The sequence below is a fragment of the Oncorhynchus clarkii genome, chromosome 12 (genome assembly GCF_045791955.1).
Source record: "Oncorhynchus clarkii lewisi isolate Uvic-CL-2024 chromosome 12, UVic_Ocla_1.0, whole genome shotgun sequence".
Classification (NCBI taxonomy): domain Eukaryota; kingdom Metazoa; phylum Chordata; class Actinopteri; order Salmoniformes; family Salmonidae; genus Oncorhynchus; species Oncorhynchus clarkii.
In genome coordinates, this window is record NC_092158.1 from 40,307,252 (window position 1) to 40,335,248 (window position 27,997).

The 27,997-nt window shown below is 44.6% G+C and overlaps 1 long non-coding RNA gene and 1 pseudogene across 1 annotated transcript; one reads left to right on the forward strand and one right to left on the reverse strand.

Annotated features, from left to right (window-relative positions):
* Positions 1 to 27,997, reverse strand: part of LOC139422465 (rhomboid domain-containing protein 2-like) — a 46,694-nt pseudogene that overhangs the window by 6,512 nt on the left and 12,185 nt on the right.
* LOC139423194 (uncharacterized) lies at positions 2 to 27,997 on the forward strand. Its single transcript, XR_011635812.1, has 10 exons — positions 2 to 234; positions 444 to 1,796; positions 1,925 to 2,077; positions 2,159 to 2,235; positions 2,471 to 2,525; positions 12,495 to 12,558; positions 12,688 to 12,880; positions 20,181 to 20,248; positions 20,764 to 20,887; positions 21,037 to 27,997. It is a non-coding gene; the product is annotated as an uncharacterized lncRNA (long non-coding RNA).

The following is a 27,997-nucleotide window of genomic DNA, read 5'->3' on the forward strand; positions in this document are numbered from 1 at the left end:
TGCAGACAGTTGTTACCATGCAACGAGCAGACGCTTGTGAAAAGTACTAGCTACAAAATTGGAAAAATTGCCTGCTACTGTATACATAGCGCGTGTGTGTGTATGTTGCTAACCTAGCTAGTTAGCTAGCCATCAATAAAGTTCCTAATGTTACAACATGGCAGACGGCTGGAGCACCGACACCGGAGAGGCTGCCTATCGTTCCCGGGATGCTGTCAAAAACCTTACAATTAAGTAAGTTGCAGTTGGCGTTTGTGTGGCTTTTAGTCCTTGCATTGCCATACAAGCAAGACACTGTCGTTAGCTAACGTTAGCTCTCAAAGCAGATGATGATAAACACCCAGTATATTGCTTGACCTGATCCCTGAGTTTGCCATGAAAACATGGCATTTAGCTAGCTAGAATCCTGTTTACTTTGTTTATATTTACAATGGTGTTTACAGGATCCGTATTCAGAGAGTCACCTCCACAGCAGCCCTCTCCCAACACCTTCAGCAGCAGGTTTGGACTCAACAGGAGAGGGGAGGCATTGAGCAGGACACCCTCAACTCAGGCTCAATCAGGTGTTAACACTGTTTTGAAACAGCAAGATGATGTTAGATGTTTTGAAACAGAAAGATGTCAGATGCTTCTTAGTTGAGTAGATGTAATTTTCGTGGTGACTAGATATGGACCACAACATCTTGGTTTTGTTTTCAGCCAGAAATGATGATAAGGAGTTAGTGGTAGGCTGGCAGGAGAAGCTGTTCAGTCAGTGTCCTTATAACAAATAAGCATTTACTGTTTAGGATAGTTTGATGTTGCATAGTAAGGTGTGTGTGTGCACAATATGAAGTGGTTTTGTTCCAGAGTGAGTTAGTATGCCAGACTCCGCTGGAGAGACAATACCACACAGAGATCATGGCTCAGGAGCGGACCAGGGGCAGATGGAACTGCAGGATTTTCACCTACACCGATTCTGACTGCTACACCAATTGGGAAGGGGCGGTTTTCAACAGAATCTCCATTTCTGTAACGGTTCTGTAACCAAAGACTCTGGGAGACGGGAAGCAAGTATAGGGGGAGGATTTATTAATAAATAGACATGAAACTAAAGACGAACAGAGTCTGGACAAGAGAAACAAAACAACATCGATGCAGACATGGGAATGAAACTGAGGAAGTGACAGATATAGGGGAGGTAATCAATGACGTGATGGAGTCCAGGTGAGTCCGATGAAGCGCTGGTGCGTGTAAAAATGGTAACAGGTGTGCGTAATGATGAGCAGCCTGGCGACCTCGAGCGTCAGAGAGAGGGAGCTGGAGCAGACGTGACAATTTCATTATTCAAAACAAAGCATTTACCTATTTTCTGTCCAAAAGAAACGTTAGTGTGTTAAAGCTGTTTTTGAAATACTCACTACAGCATTCCCAGAGTATGGTGACGCAGGTCAAGTCCAATCCTACCTTACTGGCACATAGGATGGCCAATGTCAGACACAGACGACAGGACAGACGCCCAGTGTAGGTCCCTGTTACTCACCAAAGTGAATTATTATTAAAGTGAATGTAATTGAAGCAGCATTGATGCGTCGTGCTGTTTTGAAGACAAACAGTGTACCGGTATGTTCACATTACACCATACCCTTGTATGCAAAATGTGTTTGTGGTATTCTGTTGGTCTGCAGTGACCGCACCATCCCCAAGTCCAGGCTGATTACTTGGGACCCCTCGGAGGACTTTGTGAAGACCAGCCACATGGTCAACACACCTGTACAGACCATGCACATCATGGGGAACCTGGGACCAGCGGGCAAGTGAGTAGCACAAGGGGAAAAACCACTATGTAGCCTATACACTTATTACACTACTTTGTATGTAATAACTTTGAAGTAGATTCCAATTCAGGCATTGAAAAGTGGCATTTTATTATTGTATTTCTCAGACTTGGCTAAAAGGAGAAGGAATGCTTGTCTGCACGATAAGAGCAGATGGAAATGGAGTGGTTACCATCAAACCAGACTTCAACAAAGGCAAGGAGCCCTACAGGCCAGTGACCAGCACCTGCAGATGTCAAAATGTTTTACCCCTAGCTCAAGTAAGGGTCACTTACTTGGTAGCAGAATTCATACATTCCCAGCCATTTACTGTGTTATGATGCTGCCTGTTTGCACCCAAGGTTGAGACTGAGGGGGAGAAGAGGGAGGTGTGGCGTCAGACCAGAGGAGACGGAACAGCAACAGTGCATATATTGACGTGAGTGACTGAGTGTGTAGTGTTATTCACTGTTGGTGCACTGTAATAATACTTGTATTATAGTTCATCCCAAAATCAAAACTTGGAAGATGTTTTTGTATCCCAAAGTGGCCTCATGTCAGATTTGTCCTTATGCATGTACATACAGTACACTGATGAAATATTATTATAGCCTTTCAGGCAGGTTAGAGTATTTCCTATGATGATGACCTCTCCTCTCTTTTCCTCCTTTCAGCGTTATGTACGTCATAAAGACTACCTCAACAGCTTGGTTGGCCAGGACTGAAATGGTATGTATCTAGTTTGTGACAGATCTTTAACACAAGTTGTTTCGTCAGCAAAGGTCATCTCAAATCCAATTTTATTTGTCACATGCGCCGAATACAACCGTACAGTGAAATGCTTATTTACAAGCCCTTAACCAACAATGCAGTTTAAGAAAAATAAGTGTTAAGTAAAAAATAGATCATTTAAATAAAAGTAACAAATAATTAGAGAGCAGCAGTAAAATAACAATTGTGAGGCTATATACAGGGTGTACCGGTACAGAGTCAATGTGCGGGGGCACCAGTTAGTCGAGGTAATAGAGGTAATATGTACATGTAGGTAGAGGTAAAGTGACTATGCAGAGAGTAGCAGCAGCTTAAAACAGTGGGGGGGGGGGGGTGCAAAAAGTCTGGGTAGCCATTTGATTAGCTGTTCAGGAGTCTTATGGCTTGGGGGTAGAAGCTGTTAAGAAGTCTTTTGGACCTAGACTTGGCGTTCCGGTACCGCTTGCCATATGGTAGCAGAGAGAACATTTTATGACTAGGGTGGCTGGAGTCTTTGATAGTTTTTAGGGCCTTCTTCTGACACCGCCTGGTATAGAGGTCCTGGATGGCAGAAAGCTTGGCTCCAGTGATGTACTGGGCTGTACGCACTACCCTCTGTAGTGCCTTGCGGTCAAAGTCCGACCAGTTGCCATACCAGGCAGTGATTCAACCAGTCAGAATGCTCTCGATGGTGCAGCTGTAGAATTTTTTTGAGGATCTGAGGACCCATGACAAATCTTTTCAGTCTCTTGTGGGGAAATAGGCTTTGTTGTGCCCTCTTCACGACTCTTGGTGTGTTTGGACCAAGATAGTTTGGTGATGTGGACACCAAGGAACTTGAAGCTCTCAACCTGCGCCACTACAGCCCCGTCGATGAGAATAGGGGCGTGGTTAGTCCTCCTTTTCCTGTATTCCACAATCATCTCCTTTGTCTTGATCACATTGAGGAAGAGGTTGTTGTCCTTTCACCACATTGTCATGTCTCTGACCTCCTTATGGTCTTTCTCGTCATTGTCGGTGATCAGGCCTACCACTGTTGTCACCGGCAAACTTAAAGATAGTGTTGGAGTCGTGCCTGGCCGTGCAGTCATGACTAAACAGGGTGTTCAGGACGGGACTGAGCATGCACCCTAGAGGTGCCCCCGTGTTGAGGATCAGCGTGGTGGATGTGTTGTTACCTACCCTTACCACCTGGGGGCGGCCCGTCAAGAAGTCCAGGATCCAGTTGTAGAGGGAGGGGTTTAGTCCCAGGGTCCTTAGCTTAGTGATGAGCTTTGAGGGCACTATGGTGTTAAACGCTGAGATGTAGTCAATGAATAGCATTCTCACATAGGTGCTCCTTTTGTCCATGTGTGAATGGCAGTGTGGCGTGCAATAGAGATTGCATCATCTGTGGATCTGTTGGATTGGATCTAGGGTTTCTGGGATAATGGTGTTGATGTGAGCCATGACCAGCCTTTCAAAGCACTTCATGGCTACAGACGTGAGTGCTACGGGTTGGTAGTCATTTAGGCAGGTTACCTTAGTTTTCTTGGGCACAGTGACTATGGTTGTCTGCTTGAAAGATGTTGGTAGTACAGACTCAGACAGGGAGAGGTTGAAAATGTCAGTGAAGACACTAGCCAGTTGGTCAGCGCATGCTCGGAGTATACGGCCTGGTAATCCTTCTGGCCCTGCGGTCTTGTGAATGTTGACCTGTTTAAAGGTTTTACATCGGCTGCGGAGAGCGTGATCACACAGTCGTCTGGAACAGCTGATCTTAGTGCCAGCATCGGTAGGTGGTGATGTGTAGACAGCTACCTAAAATACAGATGAAAACTCTCTAGGTAGATAGTGTGGTCTGCAGCTTATCATGAGATACTCTAGCTCAGGCGAGCAAAACCTTGAGACTTCCTTAGATATCGGGTTCCAGCTGTTGTTTACAAATATACATAGACCGCCACCCCTTGTCTTACCAGACAATGCTTTTCCACCCTGCCGATAGTGTAAAACCCGCCAGCTGTATGTTATGATGTCGTTCACCCACGACTCTGTGAAACATAAGATATTACAGTTCTTAATGTCCCGTTGGTAGGATATACATGCTTTTAGTTTGTCCCATTTATTTTCCAGCTATTGTACGTTGGCCAACAGTACGGATGGCAAGGCAGATTAGCGACTTGTCGATAAATCCTCACATGCCACCCCGATCTCCTTCTGCGAAATCTACATATTTTTTCCTATAAATGACGGGGATGAGGGCCTGTTCAGGTGTCTGGAGTAAATCCCTCTCGTCTGACTCATTAAACAAAAATTCTTTGTCCAATTCAACTTTATTAACATTGTTTTTAGTCTGTAACAGAAAAGACTTAAAGTGCATCAATTTGCCTGAATTTGTAAATTTTTTAAAAATCCTTATTTAAACTGTAAACATTTTTTCACCATTTGATACTGAAAAATAAAATATAATCAATAAATAATAATTATTATTTATTAAAAATTGATCAGCAACATTAACTCAGGAGCACAATATATGAAACACTTTGGCCTATAAAACAAAAATGAATAAAACAATTTGTGCAGATTTTGTTTTATCAAAATGAGGAAGTCAGGATTAATGGCTACAATGAGCACGTTTTGCAGAGCACAGCTTTTCGAAGCGGGGTTTGAAGCATGATACTGCAACTCTCAGCTCCTGCTCAATGTTTAGCTGGGACCTGTACTTGGTCTTCAGTGCAGCAACAGCAGAGAAGCCAGTCTCACAAAGATAAGATGTTGCAAAAGGAAGAAGAATGCCCATTGCCCTCTGCCCTAAGAGTGGATACTGCCTCTCTACACTCAGCCAGAATTCACTCAGTGTCTGTGATGTGAACCTCAGTCTCAATGTGGAGTCAGACGTCATATCAATGAACTGGTCCTCCTCTGCAGAGCTGAAACCAGTTGGAGCTGGTGCATTGAAAGGATCTCTCACCCAGACATATTGGGAACTGTTTTCAGGGAAGTACTTTTTAAAGAATCCCATCAGTGATGAAATATGCTCCTTAATATATGGCATCACTGAGGTGGCATCATAGTCAGTAGTGTCAACAAATTCATGCAGGTTCTCGAATGAATCAGTATTTCCTTCATCAAGTCGCCTGCCCCACATTGCAAGCTTTCGAGTGACAGAGCTGATCTTGTCTGTGACCTGAGGGAGGTGTGTATCTTTCCCTTGAAGCTGTAGATTTAGTTCATTTAGCTTTCCAAATATGTCACTCAGGTAGGCCAGTTTTGCCAGGAAGTTCTCATCACAAAAGGTTTCTGCGAGGTCATACTTGTGCTCCTGCTCCGAAAACATTCTTATCTGCTCTCTGAGCTCAAAAACTCGGGACAAGACTTTTCCTCGTGACAGCCACCTTGCTTCACTGTGAAGCAGCACAGCTTGATGTTAAGCTCCCATCTCCTCACAGATAGCAGAGAAGACTCTTGTTTTTAGTGGTCTGGTCTTTATAAAATTGACTACACCTACAATGTCAGTCATAACCTCACTTAATTCAGAGGAAAGGTGCCTTGATGCCAGTGCTTCTCTGTGTATAACACAGTGTGTCCACTCAGCATTAGGTGAGGCCTTCTTGATGAGTGCCCAAAGTCCTTTTCTCATCCCTGCCATGGTCTGTGCACCATCACTGCAAACACCAATGCAGTTCTCCCACTTTAGCCCATTCTCAGTCAGGAAGCAGTTCAGCATTTTGAATAGCTCTTCAGCTGTGGCTCTGTCTCTGACATATTTACAAAAAAGTAGATCCTCTCACAGGGAGTTTGTCATGTCAAAACGTACATAAGCGATAAACAAACAGTCTTTGTTGCTGTCAGTTGCTTCATCGAACTGTAAGGCAAAACGTTTGTCTTTGAGTTTATCTACCAGCTGTTCTTTAAGATCGTTAGCAATGTCATTTATACGTCTGGCGACAGTGTCATTGGACAGAGGGATAGTTTTAATTTTTGCAGCACTTGCGTCATTCAGCATGGCAGAGACCATGTCTAACTAATGCTGCAGGCAGTATCAGCTCCTCTGCTATGGGGGTTGTTGCACTGAGCAATTTGGTATGCCTCCTTATATTATGCTAACAGTGCTCACTGGTTTACTGAAGTAGCATTCACAAAGCGGGACGATTGTTGGCAATATTCGGCACGTTTTCGCTGAAAAAACTCAAGCGGCTTGATTGGGGTGTAATGTCTTTAAGTGACGCCTTCATTTATTTGGCTTAATGCTGTCCGCTGCCAACATTTTTATACACAGTAAACATACCGGTCTTTCCTCGTCTTCCACCGTAGTCACAGTGAAGCCAAGCGCTACATACGCTTCGTCTTAGCTTTCGGGAGACTTACATTTGTCTCATTATCTCCGTCTCTCTCCGCCTTTCTTTTCATCCCTGTTAAATATTTTTCCATGGTGTCTCTTAAGGGTTTGTTATCTGCACTTCATATCTCATGCTCTGTACTGTGTGCTCTTGTTCGGTGCAAAAAAAACATGGCATCTGTTGATAATGGGATATGTAGGAGGGTGAGCCGGTCAAGGATCGATTCAGACAAGGTGGTAAATTGTATGACAAGCGACAGTTTAATTATGAGTAAAGATATCTGGTACAACGTATACGGGCCCATTTCATTCAGCTCATAAGGAACCAGCAGAAAAGAAGCAGCGATAACAGAGTGCATATATGTTATATACAGTACAGAAAGTAGGTTGAGTCTAGAAGTTCTGGTCTTCTGGTTGGTCCTGTTGGGCCGTCCGTCATCCCTCTGAGTCTCGTCGTGCTGTTCTTTGTCACACAATGTTCAGCTAAGAAGGAGATTATGTGTGTGTGCTTGTCTGTTCCTGTTTCTCAAGGGTGGGTGTGTGCATGCAGCTGGTGTTTGTCATGAGATACTGTTATCAGTGCTCAGCAGTAAGCCAGCTCTGTTCCTTTGTATGTGCGTGTGAATAGTCTCCCACGAAAGCAGAGAAGTTATATGTGTTATGGCAGCTTCATTATATTAATAAGGTTATTACATTGCTAGGCATACTTTAAGCTAGAAATTCTTATAATTCTTACAAATCCCTCTCTTCACGTCTCCCAAGAGACGTGACACAACCGAACTAGATTCAACCACAAGAGAGAGAACTTTTCCCAGAGGGAAAGATGTGGGAAAGATCTCCTAAGAGATGTGATATAGTCCAGATACATTACTCCAAGCAAAAACAAAAACATAACCCAAAAAGGAAAACAGCCTAAACTAGGTAAGTCTATACGGAATGGCCCACAAAGGCCGCAATGCCCCCTCTTCCCATCTCAGAAGAGGCACGACATACCATGGAGAAGCTAATCAATAAAAGCAACTGGATAACCCTCATCATAATCGAGTTCCCCATCCCCTAAAAGGGGAAACATCTGGGAAGGACTTGCTGGGTCGATGGCCTTAGATATAACTCTAGTAGTGAGTGACCGAATGCATGGAATACAGCAGCAGCCGCACAACACTAAAATGGCTGCGAAAACTGAGATAGAGACCAAAATTGAGGATACCAGAGTTTTATATTTCCCAAACGCGTTCATCCAGGAATCCCACATGGAGGAGTCTATACCAGAATGGGATTTCATTTTACCATTGAGAGTCCTCAAACCTTCTAGGGCTACGGTCAAGCTACCATCGGAGGCTGTGTTATTAGGGATGAAAGTACAACACTGTTCACCAAACATAGTACAAGCTCCACCTTTCTCCGCCAGTAACATATCCACTGCAATGCGATTCTGGAATGTCATAAGGGAAGTTGCAGCTAACTGACCATGCACGGCTTCAAAGCCCTGCTGGGTCCAATTGCCCAGCTTCTGTACATTAAAATGTATGTAGTTGATTCTATCCACATTTTTATTAACAGTACACCACCAACAAATGGAGGACTCAAACCCAGCTGCCACCTGATCCACCAACTTGTACTCGTCAGGAACTCCCCTTGGGACTCCAATGGCGTCTATGTATGTGGGATCACCACTAGATGGGGTGGTGGCACGCCTGGAACGTCCCCTCCAATATTCAGGGTTCACCCTCTGGACCCTAAGGACGAGGTCTCCAGCCCCTGTAGGGTAGATAGAAACAGGCAAAAGGAGAGTAACAAGTGCACAGCTTCCAGTAGTATTGGAGGGTAATTTATCAAACAGGACAGTGTTGCCACACCACCACCACACATCTGCTCTGGATATTGGCCTGAAACTCCCAACAATGTTGATTGTATCCAGACACCAATCCCCTGGAACCTGTCCCACATTGGTACCTCCTCCCGTCATATTGACACAGGTGAAATTTGCCTTGGCAACCTTGTTGGAAAACAATGGTTTCCTAGCGGTAGATTTAGTTATGGGATAGACAGCATCCCAGGCAGTACAATTACAACTGGGGTTATCTTTAGTCATTAATGGGATTAAGCATGTTATAGTCACTACCGCAGGGACAATGCGAAGCAATGGACGAGCTCCCATACACACCACACAACTCTGTCTAGTGCTATTTGCAGCTTCTTCGGTCAACAACAGCCAATTATTAGTGAAGCCTGAGATCCCTGTGGCCATCAGGATGGCATCATCCACTTTGGGAGGAGCAGTGGTCATGGTAACAGGGCCCCACCTAGGGTCATTTGTGGTTACCGATTCTCGCTCTGAGAGCACTGCAAGGGGGGTGGTTATGTTAGTAATGCATATCTTTAGATGCCAATAGACTCTCCTCTCTTCCCATGGTGACAATAAGAAGGGGGTACACCCAGTACCACCTTCACCGTGTTTGATTACCAATTTCAAACCAGTTTCAACTTTAGTTAACGTCAACCTTCTCCGCCACAGGAGTGCCATCTGATGCACTGTCCAGCTAGACCAGTCAGGACCAGTCTCTGGCACTAAATTCTTCCACGTCCATTTATAATACCCCCCTTCTGTCATGTACCACACTGATCTAGACCAACTAAGGGCGTGGGTACCGTGTCCCTCCCCAGGGCTTCCCAGTATTCCCCATGGTAGGGTGACAGTGGTGGCAGTATTGATGGGTATGCATAGGGTGGTGGTTCTAATCTGCTTTGCGGTGCACTCTGTCTCTTCGGCCTGAATGTTGCGCCTATGAATTATGTGTATGCTTGTGGATGTGGTGGAGTTGGATGACACATTAGTTCGTCCTACGTGTTTTCCTGATGGAGGTGTATGGTGCTCTAATAGCCATAGGAGGATTCCCATGGAAACTCCTGTGGTTATGACAAAAATAACAAACCTGCCTGATATCCCCAGTCTCGTCCAGGGATAACCCTTATCCCTGGAAGATCGGTTAGTTGGTGGGTTTGGGAGTCGCTCCCATATCCTCACCAACTAAAGGTTCTGTGGTTGGAATCGAATTTAGGTCGCTCACATCGACCCTGACTTCAGTCAAAGTTCTGGAAGGAGTCGGTGCTGGTGTACAATGAGTCAAGTGGTGCCAAGGTGCGCCTGATTTACCTTTGACCTGGACTGAGTGTGAAGTAACCTCCTTCACTTCGTACGGTCCAGTCCACCTGGGTTCCAGCCACTTTCTTTTGTGGACTTAAACCCTCACCCAGTCACCAACTTACCTTCGGTGGCTCAGGATCTCCCGTCAGCTCCCCCTCTTGGACACGGTGTATCTGTTTGGAGAGAGCTGCAGACAGTTCCGTCAATTTTCTCACATAGTCAGTCATACATATCTGGTGTACATCAAGAGGGGGCATATGACCTCCCTCTCTTGGTGGACCTGGCATAACTCTCCCAGTTATTATTTCATGGGGTGAAAGATGAGTCCCTGCTCCTGGCGAGGACCTCATGGCCATCAACGCAAGGGGCAGGGCTTCCACCCATGTCAATTTAGAACCCGCACATACTTTAGCTAACTTGGCTCTCAGAGTTTGGTTGCAGCATTCCACAAGTTCCAGGGATCGCGGCTTGTACACTGAATCAAACTTGTGTACAATTTCGAATCTCTCCTCCACCTGTCTCAGGTGTTGGTTTGAACAATCTTATTTGTCTATGGACCCCATACCTAGGTATGAGCTCAGTTTGTAACCTCTTAATGACCGACTTCCCATCCTCCTTAGCTGTTGTATTTGCCTCTACCCATTTGGAGAACCTATCTACCATCACTACTAGATATCTCTTTCCATTCTGTACATTGTTTGTTCCCATGTCCCAGTGTAGTCTATACAGTGTAGTCTATACTTGGAGGTACGCATTTGGTATTGGGTAGGACCCCATTGTAGTCGTCACAGAATAAATCTGTCATGTCTTTCATGTGGGGGTGCCACCATATGTAGGAAACCCTTTGTAAGTTTCCCTTCATGAGTGGGCCCATGGGTTCTCCCTTATCAGTTCAGGACAAAGATTTGCTGGGGCCAGGGCTAGGGTTAGTCCAATGATTTCAGCCAGCTGTGCGGATATCAAGTTGTCATCAGCACTCTTCCCTCCCCCTCTTGTTTCTGAAAAAGGACAGTGGATGTAAAACCTTCCTTTTCAGAAACATATCCGTCCACAGTTCAGCGTGGACTGTTCTCCATGAGTTCCTGTCGGTAGGATAAGCCCTCCTCAGTGCGTCCCATGGTTCCAGGAGGCGTAGCTCCTCCGTGGGATTCCAAGCCAGCAGCCTTGATCAGGACGTTCATGGTGGTGTGGTCTGTCGCCCAGCTAGTTGGACCGTCATGTTAGCTGGAGCCATTCTGATACCAGACGCCAGTATCTACTATTGGAGTAACCAGGCTGAGGCCCCTCCGTGTAGGCTGGGTAGTTGCTCCATGAGAGCTGTCAAGTCCTGCATTTTCCATGGCACATACTCTTCACGGTTGTAATTCCCAGGGCTCAGTCTGAGAGGCATCTGAGCAGCTGTGTACATTTCATGCGCATATCGGTCCACCTTCTTTCTCCTTCTCTCACTTTCCCGCATCTCTTCTTCCCTGATACGCATCGCAATGAGTCGGTTTGATCTCCTTTCGGCTTCCCTCAGGTTGGTTGATTTACCCTTGAACACCCCTTCCAGCAAGAGTGAACTCCCGTCTTCATCGTCTGCTTCTGCCAGGATTTCGAGTTGACAGGATAGTCCCCAGACATCCGCGGAGCAAATCGGTCCGCCATCTTCTTCTCCCTGCTCCTCAGGTTGGTTGATCGAGCAGATGTACTCCCTTCTCAGCTCCTCTCCCCCCACAGCTCCCTCATGTTCTCTTCTCAGACTGTTATATTAATAAGGTTATTACATTGCTAGGCATACTTTAAGCTAGAAATTCTTATAATTCTTACACATCGCTCCGAGCCCCCCCAGGGGGGCGCGCCCCACTATTTGAGAAGGACTGCCGTAGGCAAACAAATATATTTTTGTAAATTCAGGCGGTCGCCCCAAAACAGGTTTTGGACCTGGGTCCATCAACTGTCAAGCCAACACCTTAAGTGCTACTCCAATATGTCCAAACCTCTCGATGTGTTCACTCGGTGTTGGATTAAAGTTGCTACAGAGAGAGGGGAGAGCATGCCGCCACACTTCTTTATAGCAAGTCTCTCATGTGTACACACATCTTTGATGGCTTCACAGGAACTATCCCACTTCTGATACCAATGTAACAAACTTGGGGGTAGCTCCAACTGGGACTAGCAAGCCAACACCTTATTCATTACACCAAGAGATCAGAAGGTGGTAAGTGTTCAGTTAAGCTGGCTACAATATATACGTGTATATAGGGTAATGTGTGATCTGGGTGAGGCAGCATTGCCACTAGTGCTCCCAACACAGCAAAACACAATCTTTACCTTCTTAACCTTAACTAACCTAAAGTCAAATACATTTAGACAAACCACCATGTGATCAGCAAGTTTAGGGTTAATGGAGTGAAGTGGGTAATGGGTAGGACCACCAGTATGAACTATATGTCTATACATGGATGGATGCTCTTCATCAACACCATCTTTTCTGTGAAACTAGATATCAGCAATCAATCAACAAGACTAATGAAATGGGGCAAATGAAGACATTAGAACTGCTAAAGGTAATATATTATATTCTGAAACCAATTTCTTACTGGTATATTTTGAACATGATCTGTCAATCCTGAGATCGACGCTCTCTCTCCTCCCCTTCTCCCCAACTCTCTTTCTTTGCATGTGCTGGGGCGAAGTTTCCCCTAGATACAGATCTAGGATCAGCTTCCCCTCCCCAAACCTAACAAGGACCATTAGCGGGGGGAATTCAAACCTGATCCAAAGCCAGGGTCTATTTGGGGAACTTGTCCCCTCCCCCACAACACTACACGTGGATGCGGCTTCCTCAGTTCACCATGCTCATAAAGAAAACAGCAGTGTATTTCAGCTGTAAGTATTTTGAAGTTACTAGCGATATTATTTTAAATGAATTTACATAGCTTCGTTATTATTCAACAATAACTCGGCCAATGTAGCTGTAGCGGGCTACATTTCGTCGATGCATGGAAAAGTATTAACTCTGTTGTAGCATTTTGCTAGCGAGCCATTTTTCCTGGCTATACTGATGGGTTAATTAGCCAGCTAGCTGCTAAAGGTTGCTGGAGTAGACATTTCGGAATGGATTATTATTGCATTGCTTATCTTTGCTATGATGTCTTAGATGTTCTCATATGGAAGAATGTTGTGTTGTGCATAATGTTAAATAACTCCATAGGAGTAATGTTAAACTAGCTACTGGTAGCTAGTGTAAGGAAGTGCTATTTCTTATGCAGGTGACCAGCCTACTGCTATTACATTGCTATAACTGAGACAACGTATTTTCACAGTAAAACATGTTAAGTCCCATACAGGATAGCTCCCACACCCACACACACAGCACACACACATTACACACACTAACTGCCGAGGACACACAGATAAGACATACACCCACACATTGGGAGGAAGAGACAGCCTTGACTTGCAGAAACCAGCGCACACACCTAATCTCCTTTCTAGCCGAACATTGTGTGACTGAGGACAGCGCACACACCTAATCTCCTTTTTTAGCTGAACATTGTGTGACAAAGAACGGGACTCAGAGGGATGACGGACGGCCCAACAGGGCCAATCCAAGAAGACTACACCTCAGCCTGAACCAACCCGAAGACCCGATCTTCTAGAATCAACCTACTTTCTGTTCTGTATATGACACATGTGCAAACTGTTAGCGGGGCTTCTTTTCTGCTGGTTCCTTATGAGCTGAATGAAATGGGCCCGTATACGTTGTACCAGATATCTTTACTCATAATTAAACTGTTGCTTGTCATACAATTTACCACCTTGTCTGAATCGATCCTTGACCGGCTCACCCTCCTACATATCCCATTATCAACAGAATCTTGGTAGCAGAGGATGGTTTACTAACGACCCAGTCCAGAGTGGTTGATGTGGGTGTGAGGGGGCGAGTTGGTGAAAGGACGGTTCCCGGAGGACAGGTGAAAACTTTCGGGGGAGGACAACAATTCTGCTCAACTCGGGAAACTGATCTCTGGTCGACCACTAAATAAGGTAAGCAAAACCTGTTAAATCGAACTTTGCATATTGTCGTATAGTCATACCAAATTACGATCAGTAGTACCGAGTGTGGGTAAGAATTTTTGTGTAAATTTAACATAAATAATTGACTTGAAATTGACAGTGAAGTAAACATATGTGGTAATTAGAATATCCCGATAGTCCGGCTTGTGTCCGGTCCGGTAGTGTCCGGTCAGGGATAAGTAATAGTCAATATAGAGTTGCAACCGATAGTCCGGCAAGGGTCCGGTCCGGCTTGTGTCCGGTAAGGTGATCTATAATTGGGCATAGACTTAACCGATAGTCCGGCTTGTGTCCGGTCCGGCAGCGACCGGTAAGGTGGTCTACAAAAGTTTAATATATAGTGGACCGATAGTCCGGCTAGTGTGTCCGGTCTGGCAGCGCCCAGTAAGGTCCTTGAAATGAGAATGATGAAATAGTATATGAACAGTGAAATGATGTGATAAATGTATAATTGTGAGACGTCGCAAAATATGTTGTGTTAATTCTATATGTATGTAAGAATGTTCGTGTATCGACTATAGTATAAATGTAAACGGAGTTTCACAAGACCCTGTTATTATTTCCTAAATTCTAAAAGTATTATCCAATCATTAAACCATTATTGTTGAAAATTCTGGATATATGACGGAGAAGCTCTGAGTTAAGGCAGAGTACGAGTAATAGTGTCTCCTAAGAATACATCACTGGTGCAAGCCAGTGACGAGCTAAGTATATTCAGATAGTGTGCAAAATATTTCTAAAACTCAAAATGGCGACTCCGCAACCTCCCAAATTAAAATTCAATGATTTTCTAGACCAACGTATGCAAGATAGGTCAGGAGGAAAGGAACAGTGGAAGTCAATAAAGAAGGTTTGGGAAGGGTTGAAGTTGAAGTGGACACAGGCAGGTTATTTAGTAGGGGGAACGCCAAATAGGGTCCAGCTTAGCACAATGGAAGGCGAGTTGCGTGAAGCATTACAGGAAGCTAAAGACAGGGAGATAGAACAGAACAAGTTGCATGTATTCAAGAAGGAAGGGACTAAACAGAGAGAGAAAGCAGAAGCTGAATTGAAAATAGGCACTTGGGCTATCGAGGAGACCCGTAGAGCACAACTGAACAAAAAAACGGAAATGATGGGGGTAGTGGCTGGGGCGGAGGCGGAGTCATCAATGGAGGCGACACAGGGGAGTGACGAAGTCAAATTGGCCCCTGCAGCAGCCTCCCCCACTCCTGTGGCACGTATATACCCGGAGCTACCAGAGGAGGCCACTCAACCACCACCATATTCATTAGCAACCCACACATCCTCAGCCCCCTCCATGCAAGCACCAGTTCTCCACATCAATGATGGCCTGCTACAGGGACAGGTGGCAATGCGTTTGACTGGAGGCTATGTAGACTGTGAGGAGGTACATCACTCATCCACACCTCCGCATTCATCCACACATTCTACTAAGGCGGATCGAGGACACCGCCCGGGATGTCTGCATCCTGTGGAGGAGGATGGGCACCTATGGGAGCAAGAGGCCGTGACTCATGCAAATCACGTGAACTTTCCCGGGAACCCTCAATGAACACCAGCCTGCCGCAGCCATCAAGTCATCAGACACTCACCTTGTAATGTGCCACAAAATGGAGATTCACACTCACCATGGTGTTGCAGCATATCTGATGGCGAAAGAATTCACCTTTAGTGCAGAAAGGAAAAACAAGATTCAGAACAAATGCACACAATCACACATCACGTTTGTCAACACAGACAAGAACATGGCTGATGCTCTCAACGCAGAAGAAGGAATGACCCATGCCTGCGCGGAGAGAGCAGCCCAAGAACTCAAACTCAGACCAGACCTGGAGAATGAACCCATATTGTCCGCGGACTTATGGCTATACACAGACGGGTGTTGTTACAGAGGAGAAGAAGGTAACATAGCAGCATACGCAGTAGTACAACAGACTGTGGATGGAGCTCACAAGCTTTAACACTGTCCAAAGGAAAAAAGGTCAACATATACACAGACTCAGCGTATGCCCATGGAGCAGTACACATCGATGGACCACAATGGGTCAGAAGAAACTTTACCACTACTGGAAACCTACCAATCAAGCACAAGACCCAGATGGAGCGTCTGATTGCTGCAGTATCACTCCCTGAGAAAGTGGCCATAATGAAATGCAAAGGCCATCAGACATTGAACTCCAGGATCAGCAAGGGAAATGATGCTGCAGACCAGGCAGCAAAGAAAGCAGGAGGATACACTCCCAGACAAATGGTGTTACAAATCAGTCCACCCAGGACTGAACTGACCAACCAGCATATCAAGGAACTACAACAATCTGCAGGACCATATGAACACTCAGTGTGGGGACAGAGGGGAGCGACGAAGGGTCCTGATGAACTGTGGCGATGCCATGATGGCAGGTTGGTGGCCCCTGCAAACCTCTGTCCTGAACTAATCAGAGAAGCACATGGACTAACACACGAAGGGAAACTGAAGACTCTACAGAGAGTATCCTATGTGTGGTGGCATCCATACATGAAAGAAATGACAGATTTGTTCTGTGACAGTTGTGTTATCTGTGGAAGTCACAATCCCAAGAAACCTTACCAAACACCCATGGGTCACTATCCGGTACCTAATGCCTGTTTTCAAGACATCAGCATAGATTTTACAGACATGGGAGCAGATCAGGTCAAGGGAGGAAAGAGATATTTGCTAGTAATGGTAGACAGATTCTCTAAATGGATAGAGGCCATTCCTACAGCAAAGGAGGATGCGAAGTCAGTCATTAAGTGGCTACAGACGGAACTCATACCTAGGTATGGGGATCCTCGGCAAATCAGGTCCGACAATGGGTCCCACTTCTCAAATCAGCACCTGAGACAGGTGGAGGAGAGGTTTGGCATTACACACAAGTTTGGCTCTGTGTATAAGCCGCAATCGCAGGGCCTTGTGGAACGCTGTAATCAGACTCTGAAAGCTAAGATAGCTAAAGTGTGTGCAGGGACCAAATTGACCTGGGTGGAAGCCCTGCCCCTGGCACTGATGGCCATGAGGTCCTCACCAGGTGCAGGGACACATCTTTCACCCCATGAAATAATGACAGGTAGAGTAATGCCAGGGCCACCAAGAGAGGGAGGTCATATGCCCCCTCTTGATGTGCACCAGATAGGGATGTCTGACTATGTGAAGAAATTGCCGGAATTGTCTGCAGCTCTCTCCAAACAGATACACCGTGTCGCAGAGGGGGAGGTGACTGACGTCCCGGAACAACCAAGGGTAAAAGTTGGAGACTGGGTAAGGATCAAGGTCCATAAGAGAAAGTGGGCTGATCCCAGGTGGACTGGACCGTACGAAGTGAAGGAGGTTACTTCACACTCAGTCCAGGTCAAAGGTAAATCAGGCGCACCTTGGCACCACCTGACACACTGTGCACCAGCTTCAACCCCTGCCAGAACTCTGGCTGAAGTAAGAAGTGATTTAATCACATCCAATTCGAATTCAAATTCTGACATCCCTCCCGTCTGACCATGTGGAGGAGACTCCCATCCTCAGATGATAGGGACACTAGAGTAGCACCATGGGCTAGAAGGGCTAGGACACCATGGGAAAGACTAGGGTGTTCCGGTCCCATGTTTATCCTATTTGTAGTAACTACTGGATTTGTAGTCAGCGTAATGATGTGGGCAATTCAGCATGTGGCTAGGGGAACTCATTCGATTCCTAATAATTCCACGAATGTTTCGGATCTTGGTTTGGGCAATAGTCGGGTCAGCAGTTTGCATAAACGGAGCATCGAACCATTGAAACCCAATTGCACCACGGATCGGGTTAGGAGTACCACCCTATGTTTACCAGTCAATGCTACTACTTCGGTCACTGTACCTTGGGGTATGTTAGAAAGTTCCAGGGATTCTGCACAAGGGAAGTCGTTATGGCAGAATGGGTATCAGTGGTATTTGACTCTTGGGGGCCTGGACAGGTGGAAATGGAAGAATCTAGTGGCTGAGACAGGCCCAGATTGGTCAAGTTGGTCTAAGGGCAGGGAAGTATTATTGTGGCGTAGTAAGCTTACACTGAGCAGACAACCAACAGGTCTGAGGCTGGTTATCCCGCCAGCCCCTAAGGAAGGGTGCCAGCTTTTTATTTTGGCTCCTTGGGTACCGGCTAAAGATACTCCCTTATACATATACTATTTTAAATGGCATTTAACCTTATGCTTTGTGTCCGACTTAAACCCCTCCTCTAGCACAAAGAAAAATAACCAGGATCGACCGGTGCGACAGGTGGGTAAAGGCCAGTGGGGACCCATCATCTTTAACCAACCAGTAATTGTGGATGATTCCATCCTGATGGCTTCTGGAATCTCGGGGTTCTCCAATAATTGGTTACTATTAACTGAAGAAACTGGGAAGGCAGCCCGTACTGACTGTGTGGTATGTATGGGAGCTAGGCCTCTCCTTCGCATTGTGCCTGCAGCCTTACCTGTCAATTGTGTTTTCCCTGTTATGAAATTTAATAACCTAACCAAAAATTGTTCTTCCTGGGATAAGGTTTATCCACTAGTCAAGGGCAGACAGGCACCGATTTTCTCCTCAGATGTTGCTGAAGGGAATTTCACATGTGTGAACATGACCCTAGGACCTCCAGATTTAGGTACTGTCCCACCCCACTGGTGTAACTCTACTTACTTCCCTAATTCTCCCCTTACAGTTGTCACCAGAGCTGATGTCTGGTGGTGGTGCGGTGGTAAGCAACTGTTTGGGCGTTTCGCAAAGAATTCTACTGGTCTTTGTGCTCTTGTCTCTCTGCTTCTTCCCATTTCAGTATACCCAATAGGTGTGACTGAGTTGGTGGCCCAAATTGAAAAGGATGCCTTCCCGTCCAAGAAAAAGAGGATGGCTGGATCTGATGGTGGTGACCCTACGTACATAGACGCCATAGGAGTTCCCAGAGGGGTCCCGGATGAGTATAAACTTGCTAACCAGGTTTCTGCTGGGATTGCTGTAGCGGGCTACATTTCGTCGATGCATGGAAAAGTATTAACTCTGTTGTAGCATTTTGCTAGCGAGCCATTTTTCCTGGCTATACTGATGGGTTAATTAGCCAGCTAGCTGCTAAAGGTTGCTGGAGTAGACATTTCGGAATGGATTATTATTGCATTGCTTATCTTTGCTATGTCTTAGATGTTCTCATATGGAAGAATGTTGTGTTGTGCATAATGTTAAATAACTCCATAGGAGTAATGTTAAACTAGCTACTGGTAGCTAGTGTAAGGAAGTGCTATTTCTTATGCAGGTGACCAGCCTACTGCTATTACATTGCTATAACTGAGACAACGTATTTTCACAGTAAAACATGTTAGGTCCCATACAGGATAGCTCCCACACCCACACACACAGCACACACACATTACACACACTAACTGCCGAGGACACACAGATAAGACATACACCCACACATTGGGAGGAAGAGACAGCCTTGACTTGCAGAAACCAGCGCACACACCTAATCTCCTTTCTAGCCGAACATTGTGTGACTGAGGACAGCGCACACACCTAATCTCCTTTTTTAGCTGAACATTGTGTGACAAAGAACGGGACTCAGAGGGATGACGGACGGCCCAACAGGGCCAATCCAAGAAGACTACACCTCAGCCTGAACCAACCCGAAGACCCGATCTTCTAGAATCAACCTACTTTCTGTTCTGTATATGACACATGTGCAAACTGTTAGCGGGGCTTCTTTTCTGCTGGTTCCTTATGAGCTGAATGAAATGGGCCCGTATACGTTGTACCAGATATCTTTACTCATAATTAAACTGTCGCTTGTCATACAATTTACCACCTTGTCTGAATCGATCCTTGACCGGCTCACCCTCCTACATATCCCATTATCAACACTAGCTACATTGTAATGCAAATGTGGTCCTAGCTCGGTTGCTTTCCTGTGGCATGCCGAGTTATTTGCGCAAGTCACAATGTGAGACATTTTGTTTAGAGGTGATTGTATTTTGAAATGGCAGCTAGGGATAGGCATTTGGAATATTTCACTATTCAAATATGGATATCCGGATGGTCCAATTATATATATATTTTTTGTGAAAACATGTTTTATTTGCTGCAGGACTGGCAGAGACAGTGCGGTGCTAGAAGGGAAGGTTTGATTTGGAGAGACAGTTGTTGCTGTCATAGGTAATCTGTCATACTATACATTTATTAATTCATTCTTTTAAAATTGTAATCTAAAAGCAGGAATCTCTCGTGCCAAGGTAACTTAACTTAGACCACCTGGTGATGTCACCTAGCAAGCCATAACTCCACCAATGCAAAACCTGCTGATTTAGAATGTCTTATGTAGATTGTATTTTCAATCAGCAACTATCAGGAAGTTACACTGATAACATTTATTCATAGTTTCATCAGCTGTTGTACAAATATGATACAAAACACCAGCTGAGTGACACCGGCTGTTTCGGTGAGTATGAACCTGACAGCGAAAGCTCGAGTGACAGGTGTTCAGAACTCACACAGCCTGGTAATTCTGTGAAGGTAGACACCGGCTGCTTTCGTAAGCAAGGGAACATCCGCAGTCTACCGTCAAACTTACCAGGCTGAGTGAGTTCTGAACAAAAATGTAATGTCGTTGCTTGCTAATATGTGGATTTGTTGTTACTCTTATGTATGTTCCATCCTTTTGTGTTTTTCAGGCAAGCCTGGGAAAGAACTGAGAAAACGTACTAAAAAGTCAAGACAGACACCAGAAAGAGGCCCAAGAAGACTTGGACGCAGGAACAGAGGACAGCGAGGGATGTTCAGAACTCACTCAGTCCGGTAAGTTGGTGAGGGTACACTTCGAGACTGCTTACCTGACACGGAGGAAGTCTTTTCTTTTTATCTCCTCTCCCTTACCTTCCCTATGCCCCCCTCCCCTATTGTGTTGGACCGTCATGTGTTTTAATCTTTTCTTTGTTTGCGATTAGGTTTGGAGAATGACTTCTCAACCCAAGACTAAGAGCAGCTGTGAGAAAGCATCAGTTTGGAAGCATTTGGGAAAATGTAAAGTGCTAAAGAAGGTTCCCGGCAAAGAGGATTGACTGTTATGGGTCAGAGCCAGCTGTCACAAACAGAACATGGAAAGACATGAAAACCTGGTGCACAACAAAATGCAAACAGAAAAGGCTCTCCGCAGCCGGTAAAAGGCTAGCATGCCACGAAGATGAAGTTCACACAGGTGAATGGGAGAGTTGTTTCCTCCGACACATTGGTGTGGCTGGCTTCCGGGTTAAGCGGGCATTGTGTCAGGAAGCAGTGCAGCTTGTCAGGGTCGTGTTTCGTGGATGACGAATGGCTCTCTACCTTCGCCTCTCCCGAGTCCGTAGGGAGTTGCAGCAATGAGACAAGACTGTAACTACCAATTGGATACCACGACAATTGGGGAGATAAAGGGGTTAAAAGAAAAAAAATAACAAAAAAATAAAATATTATGGTCAGCCTTTACTTAATAGGCACTTATTGTAGTCATATTTTAATTTAATCTCTTGAGATGGGAAACAGTTTTCTATTTTCGTTTTTATTCATTTGAATATGGTCTTTATAACAGAAGATACAATTAGGTTAACTTTTAGTTATGAATATAAACTGCCAATATTCTAGTGGCCAATCTTCGTTGCAATAGGCCCATGAAATAATATCAGCTTTTATGATGCTGGTAAAGACAGTACCTATAGGTTATACACTGAGTGTACAAAATAATAAGGACACCTTCCTAATATCTAGTTATCCCTCACCCCCTTTTGTCCTCAGAACAGCCTCAATTTATCGGGGTATGGATTCTACAAGGTGTTGAATGCTTTCCACAGGGATGCAGGCCCATGTTGAAGCCAATGCTTCCCACAGTTGCCAAGTTGGCTGGATGTCCTTTGGTTGGTGGAACGGAACATGAGTGTGAAAAACCCATCAGCATTTATTGTCATGAATCTTGCCCTGGCGGCAGTTCTGCAAAGTGGTCACAAGCTGGCACAGGCATAAAGTAATATATGATTTTAAACCTAACCTTAAACCTAACCACACTGCTAATCCTTACCTTAAATTAAGTCCATAAAACACAATTATTTTCCACAAATATTTACAATATTGCCAATTTTGGCTTTGCATCTGCCATATCTTGAGAAATGTCTGCCTCCAGGGCAATATTCATGACAAACGTCAAGCTGCGACTGGGAGAGGGAATGTAAAATCGATAACGAAATAGTTTTGACAATTAACATACGTTTTATTATGAAACGTACAATATATCCATGTACACATCAGATAGATGCTCTTTCTCTGCTACCTCATTCTATTTCTCTAATTCTCTGGTCTAGTATTCCCTGGTTATGTTTCAATTCTCCCTCCTCTATTTCCTCACATCTTCCTCAGACTTCTTTTCCTCTTTCTTTTCCTCCTCCTTACTTTCTCCAACATTTTCCATCTGTTGTATCTTACTGGCCTTCTCTTGCTTCACTACTTTTTTGGCTTTGCCCTTTGTCTTTTTGACCTTCCCTTCCTGAATTCTTTGGACAAGGAGATAAAGTAATGTAAGTTCATGGGTTCTCTTCTCTTGATCTGCTAAATCTAGAGCTATGCGATACTGTAGAAGGACATGTGGCCAATATACCCTTCTTGTATTTCCTCCCACCTGTGGGGCCACTACTGCCATTTCCTGGAGCCGCTTCCTGCCGGTCTGGCTCAGGTTGGTGATGGGGGCCAGGTGAGGCATGTGGCGGTATTGGAAGTTCTCTGTAGCGGACGGAGTGATAATGACAGAGCTGAGTGGAGTCCGAGGCCTTGGGACATTCTCTGGGGAGGGAGGGGCCACAGCAGAGGGCAGGGCCTGTAGGGCTTCAGCCAGGGTCCAGGGTGCTGAGGTCACAAGAGCAGAGAGGCTAGTCTTGCCAGACACAGGACCAGAGACCTTCCCTGGGCTTTGTAGGAAGGACCAGAAAGTAAAGGAAAATATCAGGAAAAGGCTATGTTAAAAACAATCTGTAGATATACTTTATAACTACTCTATACACATTGCAGATACATGACTACACTCAATAAGTTGGAGTAACTTACAAAGCTCTGGACATTGTTATTTTTTTATGACTTGAGGAGCCTGTTCTCAGCTATACTGGTCTGCATTTCTGCCATGCTGTCTATAATTTCAGCCATCTCTCCAGTGCATTTTTTGAATGCCACTTTCAACCTCCAAGTCATTCAGCCAACTGTCCAGGTCTACTGCCTTAAGATCACCTTCACTGCAGTTTCTCTTCATCACTTGGATCAGTGCCCTCACCTGCTCGCCCATCCTCTTGACCTCCCTAGCCACGTCTTCATCCCTCAGTCTCTCCTTCCTCCTCCCCATTCACTTCGCAATCCATCCTCTACAGCATCCCTCATTCTTCTTCTGCCTCTTGGTTGATGTGCTGACCGTCATTGTGCGTCTTCAGACCTTCCTCCAGGTTGAGTTCTATTGAGGTCAGGTTCTCTTTGATCCTCCTCAGACTCTCCTCGTTGGTGTTGGTCCACTGTGTCTTCTTGTCCAGCTGCTGCCTGCAGGGCCGGACAGTGGGGACCACCTCCATCTGGTGTGACACCTTCTTCAGGGCACTCACAGAGGCAGGGAGGAGGATGTTGGGCTTGGCCACAATAATCTCAACAGATATAGGGTCAAACCACTGAGATGTGACACGCACACACACAAATTTAAAAGATGCCTACCAGTCGGTGGTCCTTCAGTGGTCCTTGTGGTTCCTTTGGAGGCTCTGGACTGTCCTCAGTAGAGGCGTCATTGCCATCATCAAGCTGTGTGTTATAGTCCATTCTCCACATTCAGTGAAATAGTTACTCAAAAATGTGTGTGCGTGTGTAAGTGGGGAAGAGGAGATAGACTGGTCATCATCCTCGTCCATTTCCCTCACTTCAAACTTGTCACTTTTCCATCCTGAACTTTCAGCGGTGGTGTCCTCTTTTCATGATCCTCATCATCACACTGTGTATCAGAGTCAACAGGTCAGAGACCATCCTCCTCACAGTGATGTCACTCAACAGACATGTACGGTAGGGTATAACTCTTCTACCTCTGATTCACAGTCAGTGAAGGAGTAGATGGAAAAGTCATCAGAAATGGAGGATGAGATCACGTCATGATATTTTCTCTCTATCAGCCGAGTCACCCTTCCAGACTGAGGAGACAGAGAAAGGCATGTACTCATGGCAGCCATAGAATAAACTGGCATTGACCCTCAAGGAAATGTAGAATATGTAGGCAATTCAACATGGTTGTACAAGTAGTGACATGGGTAACTGAAAACTTGCATAACATTAGGGGTGGGGCTAAAGACCTTCCATAGTATAGGATTCTCTAGCATCTCGAATGGATAATTGTCAATTCAACCAAGCCAACCAAAATGGCCATATGAATCAACAGATTGATCTAACTGTTGTGTCTCTATGGGAACAGCAGAGATGACCTGGCTGAGAGGCTCTGGATTGATGTTCCATCCATCCCTGGATGTCTGGTCCTGCCCACAGATCACAATGATTGGCTATAAACAGTAAATAATTAATTATACACTGCTTTGCTCATTGCAGAATGTATAACTAATGTGCATATGTTACTGATTTCAGTTCAAAATGACTTATAGGCTTTATTCTTCTGTACACCTTGCCGGTTGACCACATCACAGAATCAGGGGTGTTTACCCTCATTGGATTCATCTGTCAACACATCACTCAATTTAAAAGGTGATAATATAACAAAAACAGGACAAAACAGACATGTATTGTATATTTACCACATAAGGGCTGCGTCTTAAAGCTCTTTTGATTCTCTCATTATTACGATCCATTGCTTTCTGGGGGAAACATTTCCATCAATATTGTATGAATATATATAATATATATATATATATATGTGTGAGTGTGTATATACACATATTTGGATAACATTAAGAGACCACTGCAAAATGATCAGTTTCTCTGGGTTTACTATTTATAGGTATGTGTTTGGGTAAAATGTACATTTTTGTTTTATTCTATAAACTACTGACATTTCTCCCAAATTCAAATATTGTCATTTAGAGCATTTATTTGCAGAAAATTACAACTGATCAAAATAACAAAAACAGATGCGGTGTTGTCAGACCTCGAATAATACTGTTTTAACTTAGGAAGAGTTCTGAAATCATTATTTGGTGGAATAACCCTGATTTTCAATCACAGCTTTCATGCGTCTTGGCCACCAGTCTTTTACGTTGGTGTTGGGTGACTTTATGCCATCCTGGCTCAAATTCAAGCAGCTTGGCTTTGTTTGATGGCTTGTGACCATCCATCTTCCTCTTGATCACATTTCAGAAGTTTTCAATGGGGTTCAGGTCTGGAGACTGGGCTGGACATGACAGGGTCTTGATCTGGTGGTCCTCCATCCACACCTTGATTGACTTGACTGTGTGGCATGGAGCATTGTCCTACTGGAAAAACCAATCCTCAGAGTTGGTGAACATTGTCAGAGTAAAAGGAAGCAAGTTTTCGTCCAGGACAACCCTGTACGTGGCTTGATTCATGACCCGATTCCATCCTCCACCAAATTTCACAGTGGGTGCGAGACACTTGTAGGCCTTTCCAGGTCTCCGTCTAACCATTAGACGGCCAGGTGTTGGGCAAAGCTGAAAATTGGACTCATCGGAGAAGATGACCTTACTCCAGTCCTCTACTATGGTCTTTTGAAAACCTCAGCCAGGCACTTCTTTGCTTCTCATTGATGAAGGGCTTTTTTCTAGCTTTGCACAACTTCAGCCCTGCCCCTAGGAGCCTGTTTCAAACCATCCTCACCGTGCACTTCACCTCAGCTGCATTTGCCATTCTTTTTGTAGGTTAACTGCTTTGTTCAGGGGCAGAACGACAGATTTTTACCTTGTCAACTCTGGGATTCGATCTTGAAACCTTTTGGTTACTAGTCCTACGCTCTAACCACTAGGCTACCTGCCACCCCAATGAACCGCTGTCTTTGAAATTTTAAGGATGGAAGCATCCTGTATCCCTCTGCCAGTAAAGCCCTTCTTTTCCTCACTCAAAATGTTCCTTTTCAACTCTTCTGGCATGGTTAATAGTTATTTTTTGATTCCAATTACTTTTGAGGTACAACTAGCACTGATTTAAACATCCAGCTGGTCCTATTGCAAGAGGATAGTGATGACCACAGCAGTGGTTTTTATACTTTTCCTCGTTAAATAAGATTTGGTTCAGGTGATCACCTAATCAGTACCCCATTCAGTAGAATGAGGTGTGCCTGTGTTGGAAATCAACAGACACTGGAATGGAATTTCTGCCATACATGTAGAGATGCTGATTACAGAAACATTTGTTAATTCTTTCCAGAGCTCTATGAGTGTATGTGGTACCCTGTATACAGGTTGGGAAGGCTGTGCACCAAAAGGCCAAAGGTTACCTGCAACAACCTGAGTGAAGAAAGAGATTATACAGATGAAATCAAATCTGAACACAGTGTATGTAGGGAATTAATGCTTGGTTACGTCATAATGCATTGCAAGAGAAAGGCTTGTTTGGAGCCTAACTAGTGGTATTGTCTTCTCACTGGTTGTAGCTAGCTAATTAATGAAAGTGATGTGCATATTTCCTACTGACTGAGTAATGGTTGTATCGATGGTTGGTTGGATGTTTTTTTTTTTTTACATAGATAGGCTAACAGGATATCAATAGAAAGAAACCATTCCTTGCCCCCCCGAAAATAATTTTGCACTTTGAGTAACAAGCACTAAGGGACCACAATGGAATTTGTTTTATTGCGTTGTCCCTGACACGTTTTATTTTATTAAACGTTTTTTCTACGTTTTTATTTTTTTTTACTAAACTGTCAAATATATCTATCTCACTTTCTATCTAACTCAAATGGGCTGTTGAGAACTCTGATCATCACATTTCAGGCACAAGCCAGCAGGTGGCAGTGTCTTTAAATGCAGCACTGCCTTAGTGCACTTCATGATCTGCACATCAAATAACTTTGGTTGTGAACGTGATTAATAAAAAGTCCATTACATTTGCTTTGGTTTAGCAATCTATCTACCCTGTCTTAGTTAAAGTGTTGTGCAATATTGGAGGACAGGTGTCGTAACTGACATTTTTGTATTGTGCTTGATTATCCACTGGTATTAGTTTGACATATGTACTGAGCATCAAAAATCAGTTTTGAAAGATGTGGTGGAAGAATTTGGGGTGAGCTGTTGTAACTTCTCAAGGGATATATTCCGTGTTGGACTGTGATGTTATGCGATTCTTAGACTACTGGTATGTCTGCGTCCTAACACAAGGCCATTGTGTTCCGGAACTATTGATTAATAGAAAACACTTGTGTGAATACAATATGATTGTATTATCACCTCCCACTATATAAGGGACATGTAACCATTTCATCCTTGCTGTGAAAATAGAGGTGGCTCTCCTCTGCAGCTGCTTGTATTAAATATGTTTATTACATTGTTAAATATAGGATTATCACCACAGCAAGCAAAGTACTTGGAGTCAAACACAGGCCTGGATGAGATCTTTTAGGTCAGGGCCCTCCGCAAGTCTCACAAAATCATTTTAGACCCAAGCCACCCCTTGTACCCAGACTTTGAACTACTCCCCACTGGGCACAGGTATTGGGCACCCCTCAGCAAGAAAAACAGAACTAGACAATCATTTGTGCCAGGTGTGATATCCCTCCTAAATAGCTCGGGCTGATGTTCCTATCGAATCAGTAAGGCCAGCAGGCTAGTCATTTTTTAAATGTTTTATTGGTATGTAACTTGTGAAAGTTGTATTGTAAATGTTGTTTTGTATTTAAACGCCACTTTAAACATGTACATGACACTGCAACAAAATTTCCCCATGGGGACAATAAAGTCAGTAAGTAAA